General features: G+C 41.3%; 1 protein-coding gene and 1 non-coding gene across 48 annotated transcripts in view; one reads left to right on the top strand and one right to left on the bottom strand.

The window, feature by feature from the left end:
* Positions 1 to 9,428: 9,428 nt before the first annotated feature.
* The window catches only part of TFDP2 (transcription factor Dp-2), a 197,046-nt gene continuing 189,505 nt past the window's right edge, over positions 9,429 to 16,969 (top strand). For 46 of the 47 annotated variants that reach the window (XM_028843368.2, XM_015131934.3, XM_015131938.3 and 43 more), the window contains exon 1: positions 9,429 to 9,789. The gene's annotated coding sequence lies outside the window, so the exon portion shown is untranslated. 47 annotated transcript variants of the gene reach the window in all.
* Positions 13,396 to 13,497, bottom strand: LOC114676521 (U6 spliceosomal RNA). Its single transcript, XR_003727589.1, has one exon. It is a non-coding gene; the product is annotated as a U6 spliceosomal RNA (small nuclear RNA).

Below are 16,969 nucleotides of genomic sequence, written 5' to 3'. Positions count from 1 at the left end.
TAAGTTATTAGAAACTTTCCTATTTGTGCAAGATGGTAAATGTAGATTCCAATTTGTATGCCTCAGTAAATTCATAATCTTATTTCTCTGATATTCTTTTTTTTTTTTTTCTGAGATGGAGTCTCGCTGTGTCGCCCAGGCTGGAGTATGCAGTGGTGCGATCTCAGCTCACTGCAAGCTCCGCCTCCCAGGTTCACGCCATTCTCCTGCCTCAGCCTCCTGAGTAGCTGGGACTACGGGCTCCCACCACCACACCTAGCTAATTTTTGTATTTTTAGTAGAGATGGGGTTTCACCGTGTTAGCCAGGATGGTCTCGATCTGACCTCATGATCCGCTTGCCTTGGCCTCTCAAAGTACTGGGATTGCAGGCGTGAGCCACTGCACCTGGCCTTCTCTGATGTTCTTAATGAATTTTGCAGTTTTATTAAATTGTCATTGAGAACCTCATAAATCATTGTTAAGATCTATACAAAAAATCAAGGATCCACAGTAATAGAAATATTTTTCATCTGCATATGAATTTTTCCCTTCCCTTTTTGTCTACTTTAACTTTTGGATTTAAAAAAAAATTACCTAGACATTCTTATTAAATACTATTACCTGTTCTGGTTTCTGCACATTAAGAAAGTCACAGAGGAGCCAGACATGGTGGCATGCTCCTCTATTCCCAGCTACTCAGGAGGCTGAGGCCAGAGAATCGCTTGAGCCCAGGAGTTCGAGGGTAGCCTGGGCAACATGGCGAAACTTTGCAAAAACAAAAACAAAACAAAAAACAACCAGAGAAATAGCACTTGTTAACTACAGTTGTGACTCTAGGCAAACTTGGGCCTTAATATGGTTAGACAAGAAGCGTTTTATGTAACCTTGCCTTTTTAGATCCTATTTAGGCTGATTAGTCTATATTCTACATTCTTGCACAAAGGAAATTACTAGAGAAGTGGGATAATCCTTTGTGGTGGGGAAAATAAAATTTGTTGTGAAAATATGCTGTATTTTAAACTATTTAGAAAGATTATAAATAACTGGAGAAAAGATAATTTCATGGAATTAGCCTAGCAGATGTTAAAAATCCTTTCTGAAAATTATAATTTAAAATTATTGGGAAATTACAATGAAACTGAATAATCTGTACATGTTGGTATATTAAAGCCATTTTTATTTTGTGTTTCTCTGTTATTTGCTTCGAGTTCACAGACATATTTAGTGACATCTATATGGGTGGAAGATTCAGTCAGATAATCTGGATTCCATTCCTTGACCATAGTGGAGTCTCTCATGAGCCCACGGTATTATTTCATAGTAGAAGATGTATGAACATTCATAGTAGAAGAATGATGAACATTGAGTTGTTTGAAGAAAAGAAGAGGTTTTGGTTTTGTCATGCATTTTTGTTGTCGTTGTTGTTGTTCAAAGCAATTAGTCTATTGAAGAGGACATGGAACAGGGGACATGATGGAAATATATGGAGCTGATGTTGCTGAAGTTTCTCTGGTTATTTTGTATCAATAATTTTGAAGAATGGGTTTTGTTTAAAAGAAATTGTAGAAAAAAAGAGATGATGATGATATTGAGTATTGGTGTATTTTTTGCTGTTTAGAAAGAAACAGAACCCATTAAGAGGTGGAGATTAGACTGGAAGCAGTGACTCACGCCTGTAATCCTAGCACTTTGGGAGGTTGAGGTGGGAGGATCACTTGAGGTCAGGAGTTTGAGACCAGCCTGGCCAACATGGTGAAACTCCATCACTACTAAAAATAGAAAAATTATTCAGGTATGGTGGCACGTGCCTGTAATCCCAGCTACTCCAGAGGCTGAGGCAGGAGAATCACTTGAACCTGGGAGGCGGAGGTTGCAGTGAGCCAAGGTCGTGCCATTGCACTCCATCCTGGGACATGAGAGGGAAACTGTCTCAAAAAAAAAAGCGGGGGAGGGGGAAAGATTATAAGGCAAATACATTAGATTTGCCAAATTTTCCTTCCCCCTTGCCCACCATTTGAGCAAGAACATTTGCTACCAGATCCCAGGGAGTTCTCATCCTTTCACCCAGCCCATGGGAGCCCTTGTCTTCTGTCTTCCAGAAAACCATTATTTCTATTAGCATCCCAATCTTCATCACCAGACACCGTCGAAAACTGAGAAGAGTCTGAAATTTTACTCAACTTTGGAAGCTAACAAGTTAGTCTCCCACAGTTTTATAGATACTGGTTGAGTATCCCTTATCTGAAATGCTGGAGATCGGAAGTATTTCGAGTTTAAGATTTTTTGGGGGGGGGAATATCTTTATTATGGATACTTACCAGTTGAGCATCCAAAATCTGAAAACTTGAAATCCGATACCCAAATCCGAGCATTTCCTTCGCACATCATGTCAGTGCTCAAAAAGCCTCAGATTTCACCAGCTTGGGCAACAGAGGGAGATCTTGTTACTAAAAATAAATAAATAAATAAGAAAATCAGCCAGGCATGATGGTCATGCCTGTAGTTCCAGCTACTTGGAAGACTGAGGCCCAAGGATCACTTGAACCCAGGAGGTCACTGTAAGATATGATCATGTCACCATACTCCAGTCTGGGCAAGCAACATGCTGTCTCTAGTAATAAAAAGTTTTTAATTTAAAATGTCAGATTTGGGAGCATTTAGGATTTCAGAGTTTTGGATTTGGGATGCTCAACCTGTGCTGATGACAAAAGATATGAGACTCCTGCCTCAGAGATTAAAGATTTTATTACTCACGGCACAGCAAGCATTAATTATCTTCATATTTACGTTGGTTCTCCTTGCCTCCTAAGTCCTGTGAGGAGCATTCAGGTTGATACTGTGAATGCAGTGGTTTATGGTAAAGCTGAAGAACCTCAGGCTCAGGACACCTGAGTCTTTTGTAATAGATTGGAAGTAAACCTGTCTGATGCTTGTCCCAGAGGAAAACTATTTTCACGATGTTTGATTGTTGGACAAAACTGCCCTCTGCTGTGGAGGGAGACACCATCTCTGTCTTACAACAAAAGCCACAGTGTCTCTGCTTGCAATACAAACAGAAATGAGAAACCTATTTAGAATCATCTCCCAATAATAAATTCATTATTTTGATTGTGGCAATGGTTTCATGGGTGTATGCATACATCAAAATTCATCACATTATTCACTTTACGTACAGTTTATTCTATGTCAGTTATACCTCAGTACAACTGGGGGAAAAAAGTCTTGCTACTCAAATATGTCATTGGGACCAGCAGTCTCAGCATCACCTAGATGCTTTTTAGAAAAGCAGAATTTCAGGCCTTATCGCAGACCTACTGAATGAGAATCTGTATTTTAATAAGATCCCCTGGTATTTAATTGTTAACTTTTTGTTTTGAAACAATTTTAGAGTTACAGAAAAGTTGTAAAAATAGTACACAGAGTTCCCTTTTCATTAGCTTCTCCTAATTAACATCATGTATAACCATAATACAATTAAACCAGGAAATTCACATTGATACAGCAGTCTTAACTAATCTACAGATCTTATTTGAATTTTGCCTGTTTTCTGAGTGATGTCCTTTTTCTGGTTCAGAATTCAGTCCAGGATCCCACATTGTATTTAATTTTCATGTTTCCTTAGTCTCTTCCATCTGAGACAGTTCCTCAGTCTATTTTTTTCATGGCCTTGACATTTTTGAAGTGTACTGGCAGTTATTTTATAGAATGTTCCTCAGTTTGGCTTGGCCTGATTTTCTCTTGTGTGTAGACTGAGGTTTTGCACTTTTGTTAAAATACTGCAGAAGTGATATTGTGGACTTCTCAGTGCATCCTATCATGAAGCTATATCCCTGTGTCTTATTACCGATGATGTTAACTTTGATCACTTGATTAAGATAGATTAAGATAGTGTCTCCCAGATTTTTCCACTGCAAGGTTACTATTTTTCTTTAGTAGTTAATAAGAATTTTCTGAGAAGATACTTTAAGACCACGTAAATATACTGTTTGCCATCACACTTTTCACTCACTAGTTTACTGTCCATGGATAGTTCTCTCCTGCAACAATCATTCCGGTGTTGAGTGCCTAGTAATGGTGATTTTCTATTTCCATTATGCCTTTTTATTTATTAATTGAATTCTACTGTATGGAAGAGCTGTCTCTTATTCTCCATTAATTTATCATTCAATTATTTATATCAGTTTTGGTCACCTCTTGCCCCACTTCCTATCATCTTGGCTCACCTTTTTATTTCACTTGTTGGAGCAATCAGCTGCCCCAGTGTATGCTGACAACACCTTGCCTCATTTTGCCTTATCATATCTCCTGTTCTGGACTGGGATTTCCTTGCCTGTCAGCTTGGAACACTTGTCTGAACTTCTCTGTTATTTTCACCCATGTCCAAACCTTGAAGTACTAGAGAGTTGACACCCAACAGAGCAACTTTTTCACAGTGAAGATGGAAGCCAGTGTGTAAATATGCCCCTCTTCTGTCCTTCAAGTGGACAGTTTTGAAGTGTGCTCTTCAAAACTTCTTGGAGAGTCCTGTCCAGGATCAAGCCTCAGTAGCCTCCAGCAGTGATCATCGCAGTAACACATCTCAGTAACCCACAATACATGGGGTTGGCTTTTCCTCCTTCATGTTTCATGCTTGCTATCTCCCACTCCAGTTCACTGGAATCATCTCCCAAAATAAACCAACTGCACATAAGAAATTGTGTCAGGGTGTTTGTGGGGAAGGAGAACCAGCTAAGATCTGTGCATTACCAGTTTTTAAATATTTTGACTGTCACCCCTGTTCATAATCTAAGACCCTATGGAAAATTTCACATGTACAAAGGAGACAGGAATATTCATAGCATCTGAATAGGAAAAAAGGTAAAAATCCCAAATGCCTTTCAATAAGAGAATGGATTATGTACTGGGCACGGTGGCTCACGTCTGTAATCCCAGCAGTATGGGAGGCCAAGGCAGGCAGATCACTTGAGGTCAGGAGTTCGAGACCAGCCTGGCCAACATAGTGAAACCCCATCTCTACTAAAAATACAAAAATTAGCCGGGACTGGTGGCATACACCTGTAATCCCAGCTACTTGGGAGGCTGAGGCAGGAGAATCACTTGAACCTGGGAGGCAGAGGTTGCAGTGAGCTGAGATTGCACCACTGCACTCCTGCCTGGGCAACAGAGCAAGAGTCTGTCTCAAAATAAAATTAAAAAAAAATAGGCCAGGCGCGGTGGCTCAAGCCTGTAATCCCAGCACTTTGGGAGGCCGAGACCATCCTGGCTAACACGGTGAAACCCCGTCTCTACTAAAAAATACAAAAACCTAGCTGGGCGAGGTGGCGGGCGTCTGTAGTCCCAGCTACTCCCCCGTCTCTACTAAAAAATACAAAAACCTAGCTGGGCGAGGTGGCGGGCGTCTGTAGTCCCAGCTACTCGGGAGGCTGAGGCAGGAGAATGGTGTGAACCCGGGAGGCGGAGCTTGCAGTGAGCTGAGATCCGGCCACTGCACTCCAGTCTGGGCGACAAAGCGAGACTCTGTCTCAACAACAACAACAACAACAACAACAAAAAGTAATAAAATAGAATGGAGTATGTAAATGTTATTTTTGTATTAGTGAAAATGAATGACCACCCATCAAGATAGATGACCCTCTTAAACAAAAGAGCAAAACAAAAATTGCAGATGAATAATAAATTTTATTCCAAATTTATGAAGTTCAAAAACATGAAAAGCTAAGCAATATATTATTTGGATATACATACACGTGTGTTAAGATTATAAAGAAGAACATGGAAATTATACACAGAATTTAAGATGTTATTTTGAAAAGGGAAAGTTGTGGGGATACACTGGTAGGGGGCACATGAGGCTTCAATGGTGTTATTAATATGTTGCTTAAGCAGGTACATGAGGGTTTATCATGATTCCTTATACCTCACATTTACTTTATATTTTTTACGGTGAATAAAATATTTTATCCTAAAAAATATTTTGTTTGATATTAAGGGATTACTTTTATTAAGGGTGACTTTGAAATATTTCTACTGCTCTAATGCAGTCATTTCAGAAACCTGGGGAGAAGTTGAATCCTTCCCTGAGGAAATTCCAAGGCTTCGATTCTACTCTGTCCTATTAAGGTGATTAAACTGTACATAACAGGATTGTCTCTAGAAGCAAGACCCAGATTTTACACTTAAAGTGTTATTTCTTTTGTCAGTCACTAGATGGATTTGGTGTGAAAAGAAGCTTTAAAAAAAATCTGAAACTGTTCTGAAAACTGCAGATCTTTTCATGTGATAAAAGGTGTCACTAAAGACCTTTTTACTCAAAGTGTGATTTTTGGCTGGTGAGGCAGCACCAGCATCGCTTGGAAGCCTGTTGGAGATACAGGATTGAAGCCACACCTTACAGCCTGAATTGTAAGATTCCCTAAGTGATTACTGTGCATCTCAAAGTTTGAGAGGCAGTGGTCCAGGAGTCTGGTAATTCCACCTGCAAAAGCAGTATCCAGTGCCAGGAGAGCGGGCAGCACATGGAAATGCCTCGGGTTTAACTGGAATGGACCCGTCTTTTTCACAATCTCTTTGTGTTGGCTCTTCAGTGGCCCACATATTTCTAAGCAGAGGACTTTATTATACCTCTCTCCTCTTTCCAGATTTGCTGGGCTATGGACTCTCATCTATTCAATAAAAACATTGAACTTCTGTTAAGCACTGAGGAGATGACAGTGATTAGAATGATATGTCTTTGATTCTAGAAGCTTGTAGTCTAATGGGAGGCAGGTAGCTAGTGAGTAATTACAAGTTTAATGAATGTTAGAAAGTCAAAGAAAATATGGGAAAAGAGTTGGAGATGGGGACTCAGGGGAAGCTTTTCTGGAGAAAGTGTTGTTTAAGTTTAGATAAGAAGGCATGTGCAGGTGAGTTGTGGGTGAACTGGGGATTATTCCAAGCATAAGGAATGCCAGTGAATGGAGCTCTTTGGACATTTGTGTTTGTATTGCCAATGCCTTGCATAGTTCTTGGCATACAATAAGTGCTTAATAAGTGTTTGCAGAATCAATAAATGTTCTGTCACATTTCAGATGTCTACTTTCTGGCATTGGAGATGATAGAAACTTTATTTTCCTTTTCAGAGGAAATAAGATCCCTTAATGGGGAAATAAGAAAGAAGACAGAAAGCTGACTGTTGTGCAAATTGCTAAATTGGAACTATGAGTGGGAATGAAAAATTGATTTACATGAATTTTCTTCCCTGTAGCAACTTGACAATTTATTCTGTTCTGGAGAATTCTCAGTTTTTGGCTTAAAAACCAAGCTGTTCCTCCTTATTCTGAATTTCTTGGCCTGCTGTGAAACTAACATTTACTGTCTTTTACAACATATCCTGATTAGGTCATGGAAATTCACAACTAAATCAAACTAGTATATGGAAAATTTGAAACTTTCACTGCCCATTTTATGTAACGGTGTTGGAAGGTGTTACAAAACATTGACTTTTAAATCTTTTTCAAAAGCTATATTATACAATGAATATAATAATTGCCATCATTTATTGAACACTTACTACATGCATTACATGGCAAAATCCTCATACTACCTCTGCAAGAGAGTAAGTTGAACCATATGAAAATTGCCCACTATCAGCAATTTCATATGGTTCAACCTAGTATCTTCAGACTCTAACCTATAAAGAGGTTAGGGAATCCCTGATAGCTTCACTCCAAATTTAGTACTGAGTTTCTTTTATAGATAAAGAGATCCTAAGATAGTTACAGCTCCTCTGTGACAGCGACCCCTTTACCTACATTAGCCCAAGCACTTTGTGTGTGTACTTTCATCATGGTTACTTACACATTGAATTGAGGTGGTTTACAATCCATTTCCTCTGCTACTGAGTTCCTTGAGGATGGATGTTTTGTCTGTCTTGCTGATTTTTGTATATGTGGTACCTAGAGTGAAAAGTATTTGTTGAATATAACCTTAACAAAATTTCTTGTGGAAACTGAATAAATTTTTATTGATTTGTTACTGGAGAATGTGAAGTAATCACTCCATTGGGGTTTTTGCATTTTAGAATCAGTCAATGGAGTACTGCGTTTGACATTCTTGGACTCTCACAACTAGTTACATGCAATTATGCCCTGCCCCAGAGAAAGATCTGAAAGTGCTCTCTTACTTACCTCACCTCCTTTAGACATTCGCTTAAATACCACCTTCTCCGTGCTACCTTCCCTGATCACTCTATTTAGGACTGAAGCCATTCCTCCAACACCTCTGCTTATTTTTTTTCCCATAGCACAAATATCAGCATGTAATGTAGTTTTTGTTTTGCTTATTCTTTTGCATATTATCTTTCCTATCCTGCTAGAATGTAACTCCCTGAAGGTAGGAGTTTTTGTCTCTATTTTGTCCACTGATGTCTCCCCATGTCAAGAATAGTGTCTGGGGCCAGGCGCGGTGGCTCACGCCTGTAATCCCACCACTTTCGGAGGCCCAGGCCGGAGGATCTCTTGAGTCCAGGAGTTCCAGACCAGCCTGGGAAACATGGGAAACCCCGTCTCTAATTAGCCAGGTGTGGTGGCGCAGGGCTGTAGTCCCAGCTACTCGGGAGGCTGTGAGACTGGGAGATCAGGGCTCCACTGAGCCGTGATCCTGCCACCGCACTCCAGCCTGGGTGACAGCGAGACCCCGTCTCGAAAACAAACATAAAATTTGGTTGGAGTAAAATGAGAAAGATCTAATCGTTTTAACGCGCTGCTTGCACAGGGTTTTTCACATCGGCACGAATGAATGAACAAAATGTTTTCATATGGAACCAAGTGTACGGGCATTTGGGGTGTGTGCAGTTTCCGCGGGACGTGATGACCTGTCCTGGTTTGGATATTAACTTGCCTGGATACTGAAGAACCTCCACATTCCCAGTGGTCTGTAACCCATTGTCTGAATAATTTCAAGGTGTCCCACAGTTGGCTCCACGCATAGCCTCACTCACGATCACTCGCCCCTCTGTCCCTTATTGATGCTTCCCCAGGGCGACCCGGCAAAGGCCTGGGGACCGAGATGGAACTGCCCAGTCCCCCTCTTTCCAAGAGAGCTGGGGTTTTCCGGCTTCGGGGTCAGTTGGAAAAGAGATTCCCACCCAAGTCGCAGGGTGGGAGTAGGGGGTATGAGACAGGAGGGATAAAGGAAGTGTGCCTAAAATTCTAGGCCTCAGGCCCGCAGCTGTCCCTGGAGGCGGCGGGGAAGCGGGGTGGTCGGGTCCTGCGGGAGGGCTCCCAGGGAGGCCACAGGGGGAACCAAGGGGCGGTGGCTGAGTGCACGAGGCCCGCCCCTCCATCTGGTGGCCCCCTACTCTCCAAGAGAAGCCTGGGGGCGGGGTTTGTTTACTCCTTGCACGCACTGCCGGCCCGGCCAATCCGTGGGGAGCGGCGCCTGGCGTCGCACATCCCGAGGGCCAATCGGCGCGCACCGTGCTGCTCCGCCGCCAAAGCTCGCGCGGGGGAAGAGGGGCTGTAGCTGGGCAGGGAGAGGGCGGACGAAATCGGCAGCGATCTCGGCTGCGGCGCTACTGCTACTGCACGGCCCGCGGGGCGCGCCCTGACCCTTACTCTTTGGGCAGGCTCAAGGGCGCGCGCACGGTCGGCGTTCCGGGGCCTTAAACTCCTGGGCCTTGACCGGGCAGGCCGCGTCTCCCCGGGTGTGAGTCCACCAGGACCCGGCCGCCGCCTAGCGCGGGCGCCACAGAAGCGGCGGCGCCCGAAGACGCGCTCCCTGCTCGGCCCGACACCCTCGCTTGACCGCCAGTTCTTCTGCAGCCGAAGGCGGTAAGGTCTAGGGAGAGGGCGCGGGCCCGCGCGCCGAGGGCCTTTGGACCCGGCCGAGCGCGTTCCTGGGCAGGTTTCCCTCCCTGCGCCCAGGGGCCCCCTTGTCCCCCACACGAGTCCCATCTGTTTAGACCCGGGTTCTCCAGGCCTGGCCGGGTAACCCGTGAGTGTCTGGGCCGGAGTCGAAAGCCAGAGAGGGTCACCCTCTTAGTGCATAGAGCAAATCGGGGGAGGTAACGTCCCTGAGTCACGCCTCGTAGAAGAGGGGAAGGGCTGCTTTCTACTTTCTCCTTCTCTTCAAAGAAGGATGGCTTCTAAATCTGGTTTTCCGATTTTTCCCTCCTCCTTTCATGACTCACACGCCTCTGTCTCCACCAGGTGTTTGTTTGTTTTTAAAAAGAGTTTCTAAGCTTTGTGTGCTTGAAGAACCTCATATGCCCCATAAAGGAACTTTTCTCTGAAGTAGAGGATCGCTTTTTGGGCCCAGACTCCTTTGAGAAAATCTGGAAACCAAGGTCTCTCTTCACAAAGAAGTGTAAGGGTTTTCCCAGGATCTCGCTGAGAGACAGTACAACGAAGTGGATGAGCGCCCCAGTCTCTCTTACCAGCCTGTGCTATATTCTATTGTGTGATCTCGGTTTCTCCATCTGTAAATTAGATGCATCCACCTATTCGGTGTGTTTCAGGGAGTGAATGAACTAATGTATGGAATGCAATCGTAAGAAAATTCTCCACGTATTAAATGTCTTGTATTAGTTAGGCACTTGCCGTGGATGCTGGTTTAGAAAAAGACCCTATATTATTTCCCTTTTAGTGTTGAGACAGTGAACAGGTTCATTCCTTTTCCATATTCACTGCTGAAGCTACCTTTGAGCCCATGAATACTTTTATCTTTTCCTCATTCCATCTCAGAGGGCATAGACTCACTGTCTCACTTATTTGCTCTCTTTCAGCAAGGCTGTCTTTTAACAGCCTTCTCCTTCCCCTCTCTCCCCGAGATCTGAGTTTTGTATCTTTTCATTTGACTTTCACAACCTATTTTTTTTTTTCTGGGCCATGTGTTTTCTCTTAATGGCTTGAATTTATCTCCACCTAATAAATAAAGTTATTTACTTGGTTTTTTTCTTTCCAGCTCGTCAGTATATATTCATCTATTTTCTATATGGCATAATCATGACCCTGTCTCTCCTTAAAAGTAAATATAAAAATAGTTTAATTGATCTATATTGCAGCTTCCTTTTCCATTTCATTGGTTAGCCTGTTATTTAGCTAAACCTTTATCACTATCAGATTACTATAATCTTTAATGGCAGTGTCCATTCTCAGCACCAGGAGAAAAATCAAATGCCTAGACCCCAGATTCTGTCACACTTATGTACTGGCTCTGGATGTGTTTGCTGTTTATTAGAACATCTAGTGCCTGTAACTAGTCTAGTCTAAGAGTAGACATGGTGTCTGTAGCGTTGTTCTGACTGTGCAGTTGCAGTTTCAGCACTGTGGCACTTATATTTGTTAATAAAGGTCCAAGATTTACTGAACTCTTAACTTTTCAGTTCTCTTCATTTCTAGGTGTTTAAAAAAGAAAGCTGAATTTTTCTAGTGTGCAATACTTCATATTCTCATTTTGTGATCATGTAATTCCTCCCACCCCGACTTTTGTGAATATGTAGTCCAAGTGGCACATGGAAGTTTTTCTCTTGCAGCCAAAATTCTTAACTGTCTGAGCTGTGTGCCCTCAACATAACTGAACTGGGATGTACTTCCTTGTCATCATCTTTTAAACTCTTATTGCAATATGTGTTATAATGGATCTCAGAAGAAACTAGAAAGCATAGATTGAGCGTTCTTTTAGATCATAGAATTTTAAATTGTAGTGGATTTTAAAGAGAATCGAATACACTCACCTCTTCATACATAAATCCTTTCCATTTTAATCTGGGATACATGACTAGGTGTGCGGCATGAATAGATATGAAAGTAGGCTTGTGAACTCTTGGAAATATTATGCAAAATTATACACATTTGTATATTTTTTGGAGAGACTATAGTGTCATAGTTTCTGAGATAAAGATGTTCGGTCAATTCTATTTATTTATTTATTTATTTTTGAGACAGGATTTCTCTATGTTGCTGAAGCTTGTCTGGAACTCCTGGGCTCAAGTGATCCTCCCACCTCACCCTCCCAAGTAGCTGGGGTTGTAGGCACACACCTCGCCATGTTTGGACAACTCTAATTTTTATAAAATTATTTCTTTCACTGAACTAGAAATTGTGTCCTCACTGTCTCTTCTGTATTGTGGGTTTTCAACTATTTGAAGATACTTACATTCCACTGAGTGTTTTCTTCTCTAGAAAATATTATCAGTCTTTAACCTCTGTAAGTGACTTTTGTGTCATTGTTTTCGTTTGCATCTCCTCACAGAACTCATAGCCCACTTGTGAATTTGTTTAGTTCATCCACATTCTTCCGACAAGAATGGTACCCCAAATTAGGTATTCACTAGCATAGAAGACTGTAAGTTACCTCTCTGATTTTAAAGCATGTACTTTAAGAGTAGACTTGCTTCTTTGGCAACCACATTACACTGTTAACTTATAATAGTTTACTAGTTAAGAAGATTAACTTTGGGGCTAGCCTTCCTGTGTTTAGATCCTAACTCTGCAGTTTATCAGCTGGGTAACCTTGAGTAAATTATGTAAACACTCTGGGCCTAAGTCTCCTCATCTCTAATATGGGGTTAATAATAGTGACTATCTTATACAATTCTGAAGATAATTAATGTATATACGTAAGTCACTTAGAATGGATTGGGGCATCCAAGTACTATGTATATATGATACCTGTTTTACTACTGGTTTCCTTGTCAACTAAAATTGTTGAATTGTTTTGTTCATGCTGTCTCCGTTCTTAAAGTCATACTCTCTAAATTCTTTAATAGAATATTTTTTGGTAGGACTTTACATGTGTCTGTATTAAGTTTTATTTTGTAAGATTGCTTCTAGTCTGTTGACATTAAAAAAATCCTGATTTGGTCATCAAATCTATGCATTTGATAAACATACAAGTTTGATAATTTTGGCATTGCCTTCATGCAAATTTTTCATTAAAATGCTGTCTAGGCGGGCTGAGGGCAGAGTTCTTTACCTGCTAAAGACCTCTCTTAAAGGTGATAAAAATTTTTATTATTAATTCTTTGGTTCAGGTTGGTCAGCCAATTAGAAATTTAGCTAATTTATCATCATCTACCTCATATGTTTCCAAGTTCTCACAAGGAATGTGTGAGGAACTTTGACAATTGCCTTACTAAAACCCAGATTTTATATGTCTCCTTTTTTTTACCCTATCGTTACTTGTCCTCAGTGAAACTATACTATATTCCAGTAGCGTATGTTGATTACTACTTTTTTGTCTTTTTTTTCAGAAAAGGATTTTTATTTATTTATTTATTTATTTTGCGACAGAGTCTCTGTCACCCAGGCTGGAGTGCGGTGGCCTCTTGGATTTAAGCAATTCTCCTTCCCCGGCCTCCCGAGTTGCTGGGTCTGCAGGAGCTTGCCACCACACCCGGCTGATTTTTGTATCAGGAAAGGATTTTTAAGTCAAGTAAAAATGTGGAATGCTTTATGAATTTGTGTGTCATCATTGCACAGGGGCCATGCTAATCTCTGATTTGTTCCCGTTTAGAATATATGCTGCTAAAGGAGCACTGATCACTACTTTTTCTAAGTGTTCACAAACTTCTCTTAGTAATGATTCTAGAATCATGTCTAAAATTATGTTTAACTTCAATGATCAATAGTTGACAGGATCCCATTTCTCTCTTTTTGAACACGAGTACTACATTTTTCTGTCTTCAGTCTTCTGGTAACCTCTCCTGCTCACCATAGTTCCTAAATGATTGCCAGCAGCTGTGTGGAATTTTATTTGGAGCAATATACCTTGTTGAAGGTTTACTTAGAGCAGTTAGGAACTGTCTTTTATCTTCATGTTCATATTGAGCTTTCATTTCCGCCAATTCATTGATAAATTTATTAAATGCCCATTTTGCACAAGATATCAATGCTTGTTTTACCTGATCCATCCAAAGATAATTTTTCTTAATAAAAATGCCTGAAGCAAAAAGGTAATGTACATCTATTTCTCTCCATTCCTACTATTATTAATATTACCGTAATCTGGGCCACCATTCCTTCTTTAGTGGACTGCAGTAATAGCTTCCTGTTAACCTTCCTTCTTCCAGTCCTTTTCTGTCTCTGGTCCTTATGTATGGCAGCCAAAGTTATCTTTGTTTTAAAAATGCTTGTATGTTTTAAAAGTCGTTTCTGGGAGGTGCGGTGACTCATGCCTGTAATTCCAGTGCTTTGGGAGGCCGAGGTGGGCGGATTGCTGAGCCCAGGAGCTCAAGACCAGCCTGGGCAACATGGCGAAACCTGTCTCTACTAAAAATGCAAAAAGTAGCCAGGCTTGGTGGCATGTGCCTGTAGTCCCAGGTACTCAGGAGGTTGAGATGAGAGGATCTCTTGAGCCCAGGAAGTCAAGGCTGCAGTGAGCTGTGATCGTGCCACTGCACTCCAGTCTGGGCAACAGAGTGAGACCCTATCGCAAAATAAATAAATACATAAGAATAAATAAATAAATAAATAAATAAATAAATAAATCTTTTCTTTCCTAGTGGCATAAGCTGTAATCTAATTAGAATTTTATTTCTAAGCATAGTACTTTCCAACTCCCTTTTTCTGTTTTCTCTTTACTGTCCTTTTAAATTCAAGCCCCCCTACCCCCGCTGCCCCACTTTTTTTTGGAGACAGAGCCTTGCTCTATTGCCCAGGCTGGCAGTGGTGCAATCTCGGCTCACTGCAACCTCTGCCTCCTGGGTTCAAGTGATTCTTGTGCCTCAACCTTCCAAGTAGCTGGGATTATAGGCATGTGCCACCACACCTGGCTAATTCTTGTATTTTTAGTAGAAACAGGGTTTCGCCATGTTGGCCAGGCTGGTCTTGAATTCCTAAACTCAAGCAATCCACCTCCCTTGGCCTCCCTAAGTGCTGGGATTACAGATGTGAGCCACCGCACCCAACTTCAAACCCTTTTTTACCTTTGGTTTTCTTGGGGATGATAGGAACCAGCAGCCAGATAGTAGGCATAGAGAGATGGTGACTCCTCACCAGTTGGTCTTTGTGTGTATTACTCAAAAGACACATGTGAAGTGCTTATTATGTTACAGGCACTGTGTGAGGCACTAAGTTGACAAAGGGACATAACGTAATCTCATCCCTCAAAGAATCCTAAGTGCAAGAAAAGATGAAATAGGGGAAAATAGCTTGGAGAACTCAAAAATATATCTTCTTTTTGGTTGGGTCTTTTCCAGCGTAGCTTTTTTTTTTTTTTTTCCCTAAAGTGTTGAGAATTCATTCAAATATAAGTGAGTGGTTTGAAAATTAGCCATTGTTGATTAATCATTCTTTCACTAGTGCCACTGTTTACTATAATTGAAAAAATAGGCTGGGTGTGGTAGCTCACGCCTATAATAATCCTAGCACTTTGGGAGGCTGAGGTGGGTGGATCGCTTGAGGTCAGGAGTTCAAGACCAGCGTGGCCAACATGATGAAACTCCATCTCTTCTAAAAATACAAAAATTATCTGGGTGTGGTTGCATTCGCCTGTGATCCTACCTACTTGGGAGGCTGAGGCAGGGGAATCGCTTGAACCTGGGAGGCAGAGGTTGCAGTGAGCTGAGATCTTGCCACTGCACTCCATCCTGGGCGACAGAGTGAGACTCTGTTTCAAAATAAATAAATAAACAGGCTGGGCATGGTGCCTCATGTTGTAATCCCAGCTCTTTGGGAAGAATTACTTTGAGGCCAAAAGTTTAAGACCATCCTGGGCAACTTTGCAAGGCCCCATTTCTACAAATGAAAAAAAATTAGCCAGGTGTGGTGGCACGTACCCATTATCCCAGCTACTAAGGAGGCTGAGGTGGGAAGATTACTTGAGCTCAAGAGTTTGAGGCTACACTGAACTATGATCATGCCACTGTACTCCAGTTTGGGCAACAGAGCGAGACTGTTTCAAAAAAAATAAATTAATTTTTTAAAAATAAGAAAATATATATAAAAGACCATTTCTGTGTAATCTTAAGATACGTGTTATCTTAAGTTTGGTTGTATTTCAGCTAATTGATTAAATCATGATTATGAGCTTTATTACTCTATTTTACTGACTAGTATACTGTGAACAGAAGAAAGTACATACTTAGATAAGATGTATAATACTAAACTCAATCATCTGAACTTTTAATTTTTTTAGTTTTAATTTTTGTGGGTACATAGTAGGTGTATATATTTATGGGGTACATGAGATGTTTTGATATCGGCATGTATTATGAAATAAGTACATTATGGAGAATGGGGTATTCATCCCCTCAAGCATTTATCGTTTAAGTGACAAACCATCCAAATACACTCTTTAAGTTATTTTAAAATACAAAATTAAGTTATTAATGACTATAGTCACCCTTTTGTGCTACCAAATAGTAGGTCTTATTTATTCTTTGTATTTTTTTGTACCCATTAACCATCCCCCACATGCCCATACTACACTTTGCAGCTTCCAGTAACCATCCTTCTACTCTCTCTGTTCATGAGTTCAGTTATTTTGATTTTTAGATCCCGCAATTAAGTGAGAGCATGTAATGTTTGTCTTTTTGTGCCTGGCTTATTTCACTTAACATAATGATCTCCAGTTCCATCCATGTTGTTGCAAATGACTGGATCTTATTCTTTTTTTTTTTCCAAGACGGAGTCCTGCTCTGTTGCCCAGGCTGGAGTGCAGTGACAGTCTCGGCTTACTGCAACCTCTGCCTCCCAGGTTTAAGCGATTCTCCTGCCTCAGCTTCCTGAGTAGCTGGGATTACAGGTGCGCACCACCACACCCAGCTAATTTTTGTATTTTTAGTAGTGATGGAGTTTCACCATGTTGGCCAGGCTGGTCTCAAACTCTTAGCCTCAAGTGATCTGCCTGCCTCGGCCTCCCAAAGTGCTGGGATTACAGACGTGAGCCGTCGTGCCCAGCCATGGATCTCATTCTTTTTTATGGCCAAATAGTACTTCATTGTATATATGTACCACATTTTCTTTATTCATTCATCTGTCAGTGAACACTTAGATTGCTTCCAAATCT

This window comes from Macaca mulatta, chromosome 2 (genome assembly GCF_049350105.2).
Source record: "Macaca mulatta isolate MMU2019108-1 chromosome 2, T2T-MMU8v2.0, whole genome shotgun sequence".
Classification (NCBI taxonomy): domain Eukaryota; kingdom Metazoa; phylum Chordata; class Mammalia; order Primates; family Cercopithecidae; genus Macaca; species Macaca mulatta.
This window is presented reverse-complemented; position numbering and strand designations above follow the sequence as displayed.